Raw genomic sequence first — 5,120 nt, forward strand, 5'->3', positions numbered from 1 at the left:
TAGATTAGTGTCTGCAAGGTTAATGTTCCCCCAGGCATTAACCTTAGTAAATCGTGATGCCTGTTTAGAAATAGCAGAGGCCCAGAGGTTCGGCTTAATTTAAACACAGGTAACTAAGAAGAGCAAGGATAAACCACAGTTTCACAGTCAACTCTACACGTGCTCTCTCCATTAAAAAATAAAAATTTTAATAAGATGGCAGGGCATATTCCGAATGCTAATTGCAACAAACCATTGATACAAGCTAGAGCAAGAGACAGTTATCTGGAAGACAGCCTTCTGGCAACTTCTAGCATCTGCAATGGCATCGAATTCAGATGTTAAAAAAATACCTCTGGCAGCAAAGAAGCAGACTCTGAATATTAGGTAATAGGAAAACTAATAACTGAAAAGGATTGAAGGCCTGAAGATTAGTAATACTATCAGGAATAGATCTAGTTCTCTGCTCAGCACCAGAACTAAGAAATAATAGAGAAACAGCTGTCTAACATGGGCAGAATAAAGAGCACAATAGAGGTAGTGACAGCAGTAGTGATGATGGGGAGCAAGTTCAAGCCTTTGGTAGGTTAAACCTCTGGAAATATTTCTCAGCCCCAGTTTGCCTCTTCATGCTCCTCTTGCTCACCTCCCCAGACCCCAGCCCTAGGCATTCAGCCTACTTTCCTTTTTTGTTTTTTATTTTGAAATAATTATGGACTCACAAGAAATTGCAAAAATAGTACAGAGTCCAATTTACCCTTCACCCAGCTTCCCCCAATGGCAACATCTTAAAAAGTTTTAGTAACATATCAAAACCAGGAAATTAACAATGATACATTATCATTAACCAAACTATAGAACTTACTTTTACGAGTTTTTAAAAAACATTTGTGTGTGTGTGTGTGTGTGTGTGTGTGTGTGTGTGTGTGTGTGTGTGTGCAGTTTCATTCCATGGATTAATCTGTGTCACCACTACAACCAGGATTTAAAACTGTTCTATCACCACACACACACACAAAAACCATCTCATGCTACCTTTTTGTTTTCACAAATCTACCTCCCCATCTCACCCCCCAACTCTATCCCTGTCCCCTGTAACCACTAATCTGTTTTCTATCTCTATAGTTTTGTCAGTTCAAGAGTGTTATATAAATGGAATCATAAAGATGTAAACTTTTGATGTTTTTACCTAAACATAATGCCTGTGAGTCCTGTCCATGTTGTGACAGTTATCATTCTTTTTATTTCTTAGTATTCCATTCTGTGGATGTACTAGGGTTTGTTCATCCATTCCCCAGGTAAAGTACATTTGGGTTGTTTCCAATCTTTTTGCTATTACAAATAAAACTGTATTTGTGTACAGGTTTTTGTGTGAACTTAAGTTTTCATTTCTCTGGGGTAAATGCCTAAGATTATGATTGATGGGTCATATGGTAAGTACATGTTTAATTTTTTTAAGAAAACATCAAACTATTTCCCAGAGTGGCTGTATCATTTTACATGCCCACCAACAATGTAAGAGAGATCCAGTTTCTCCTAATCCTCACCAGCACTTAGTATTACCACTTTTTAAATTTTAGCTGTTTTAATAGGTATGTATGATATCTCATTTTGGTTCTTTCTCTTTTAAAAAGGGGTTGTCTCTCCCCAAGACTGGCTCCCGAACAGCATGCATGCTATCTCTCCAACTCCTAATTTCCTTTTAAACAAGTTCACATACCCCTCTTTGTTGAAGGATTTCATATCACAGGAGAGAAACACACATCTCATGGGTAAGTTATAAAGTTTCTCAAGATAATAAGTATATGTAGCTTATATCTTTTTTGTTTTTTGACAGATGGCTCCAGAAAACATCTGTTAAGCAGGTATAGAAATTTATTTTGGGAAGTGATATACATAAGGCGCTCAGGATGCAGTCCACAGGTGGCAAATTTAAATGCCCAACAAGCCAAGCAGGTAACATGAATAAGTGAAGCAGGCATACTTAGTTACTTAACTTCTCTATGTTGTTAAGTACCCCGTCTCGAAAATGAGGCTAATAATAGTAACTTCCTCTTAGAATTGTTAAGAATATTAAATGTTAATACATATAAAGTATTTGGAATAATATCTGGCACAAATGTTCTATGTGTTGTAGATATTATTGTTCTTGTTGTTATTCTTTCTATTAAAAAGGATTTAAAGATGGTGCTGAACCAAATTTCCTAAAAACAAAATTCATCAGGGGCAAAAAGTCAGTTCCTGCAAGTGAGTTGTAGCAAGGGAAAAGATAGAAACTATTCCAGTACAAAAACTAGCTTAAGTGGAAAAATATCTTAGAGAATGAATCTTGGGGAATAAAGAAGATATATAAGAGGGTATAGCTCAGTGGTAGAGTGCTTAGCATGCTCCAGGCCCTGGGTTCAATCCCTAGTATCTGTATTAAAAAAAATAAGTAAATCAATAAGTAAACGTAATTACCCCCCACTTCAAAAAGTAAAATAAAAATAAAGTAAGTCTACTTTAAAAACTGATTTTTAAAAAAGTTAGCATGCAAACTAACATAAAATAAAGTTGAAAACAAAAGAAAAAATTTAAAGCGGATATATGATAGTTGGAGCTAGGAAAAGAATAAGCAATTAAACTGCTGAAAAAAAAAGTAACATTATTCAGAGAATTTATTTCTGAGTGTAATCTTTGCCTGAATAATTTTATTTATAAGGCTGATGAAATTGATCTATTATAAAGATGCTTGCTATTTTCTACCCAGCAAATATTAGAAAATCAAGTTCCTACCTCTTCTTTCCCAAAGTTTAAGCAGAATGAAGACAAGTTAACTACTGTTATATATATTAAAGCTGTGGGTTTCCACAGCTCATACAACTTAATAATAAAAAAACAAACAACCCAATCCAAAAATGGGCAGAAGACCTAAACAAGCAATTCTCCAGTGAAGACATACAAATGGCCAATAGGCACATGAAAAAATACTCAATATCACTAATTATCAGAGAAATGCAAATCAAAACTACAAATGAGGTATCACCTCACATCAATCAGAACGGCCATCATTCAAAAGTCCACAAACGATAAATGCTGGAGAGGCTATAGAGAAAAGGGAATGCTCCTACACTGCTGGTAGGAATGTAGTTTGGTGCAGCCATTGTGGAAAACAGTATGGAGATTCCTCAAAAAACTAAAAATAGTCTTATCATATGATCCAGCAACCCCACTCCTGGGCATATATCCAGAGAAAACTCTAGTTTGAAAAGATACATGCACCCCAATGTTCACAGCAGCAGTATATACAGTAGCCAAGACACGGAAACAACCTAAATGTCCATCAGCAGGTAACTGGATAAAGAAGATGTGGTGTATTTATACAATGGAATACTACTTAGCCATAAAAAGAATAAAATAATGCCATTTGCAGCAACATGGATGGACCTAGAGTTCGTCATTCTAAGTGAAGTAAGCCAGAAAGAGAAAGAAAAATGCCATATGATGTCACTCATATGTGGAATCTAAAAAAGAAAAGAAAGGGCACTATGAACTCATCTACAAAACAGAAATAGACTTGCAGACATAGTAAACAATCTTATGGTAACTGGGGAAAGAGGGTGGGAAGGGATAAATTTGGGAGTTTGAGATTTGCAAATGTTAGCCACTATATGTAAAAATAGATTTAAAAAAAAAGTTTCTTCTGTATAGCACAGGGAACTATATTCAATGTCTTGTAATAACCTTTAATGAAAAAGAATATGAAAATGAATATATGTATGTATATGCATGACTGCAACATTGTGCTGTATGCCAGAAATTGATACATTATAACTGACTGTACTTCAATTAAAAAAAGGAAAAAAAAACTGGGTTTCCATAAAATAGAATGGAAATTTTTATCATTCTAGAGTTTTCAAAGATTTCATACGTTAGCTTATTGCCAGATAGTGTGATTTATTGCAGAGATGAATTGTTTCTTTCTTGTTTTTACTATCTTTTTATAATTTACAATTTAAAGTCATGTCAGAATTCCAGGCTCACCAGAGATTCTTAAAAATACCCTGTTGCTAAACAGTCATGGAGACCAACACAATGAGGAACTCAGCTTCCCTAAAATGATCATCTTTCTACCTGCCAGTGTTCAGGGTAAACATTTATTAAAAGCCTACGTGCAAGGCTCAGCAAAAGAGGCCCTGGGATGCACTAAAGTCCATCAGCTGTGAGATAACTCTGGTTTGGAGGGATCCAGGGGAAGACACGGGTGAAAGTTCAAGAGAATGGAGTGCTGAGGTTGAGACTGTGTTCCCTTTTCATTCCCAAATTGATCTTTCATAAAGGCAACCATTTAACACTTCCCGGAAGATTATGCAGCTACATAAGAACACAAATGCTGAGGTTCAAAGAAGGCTAGGACGTGGCCTGAGCTCATGAGAAGCTCTTAGACTAATGGAGGAGACCAATAAAAAGTGAGAGAATTTCAGCATAATTATGCTGTGATAACATTGAGGTATGTACAGGGTGCTTTGGGTTCCGTCAGTGATGGAACCCACATATCTTTCTGATAGCAAAACAATACTTTCCACCTTGTTCATACATCTAAAACTTACATGGGAAATTCTGTACCAATATCAAACATGACGCAGGTCTTTCACATTTAGAGAGACATTTATCTCCTGGTAATTAAAAAATGTGTGAGTGTTGAAGCAAATCCTTTCTCTCTCTCTCTCACACACACACACACACACACACACACACACACCTGGAAATGACTGCAGAATACTTCTCCATACTCCATGAACAAAATGTGAACAAGTAAGGCTGAAGAGAAAATGCAAGCTGAAAATTAGGTGAAAGTGATCTATGGCAGCGGTCGTGGGTGGAAATGAGAGCATTAGTGATAAAGTGGATAATTTTCTGGTGGGAAGAGGCTGTTTCACCTTTTCATTTGCTAATTGATATTTCTTGAAGACAATTGTTTTACTCTTTCCCAAAGAAGAGTTTGCAGCTACGTAAGATTTATTCTCCCCTTATGAAAAAATGGGGAAGGGTACAGCTGACTTGGGGTTTAGTTTTGTTTGTAAGAAAATAAGTTTCAATGTCACCATTAAAATGATCGTCCCATTAACCTCGGGCTCCATATCATCTGAGTCTGTGTGTGT

The sequence above is a fragment of the Camelus bactrianus genome, chromosome 1 (assembly GCF_048773025.1).
Source record: "Camelus bactrianus isolate YW-2024 breed Bactrian camel chromosome 1, ASM4877302v1, whole genome shotgun sequence".
NCBI lineage: Eukaryota > Metazoa > Chordata > Mammalia > Artiodactyla > Camelidae > Camelus > Camelus bactrianus.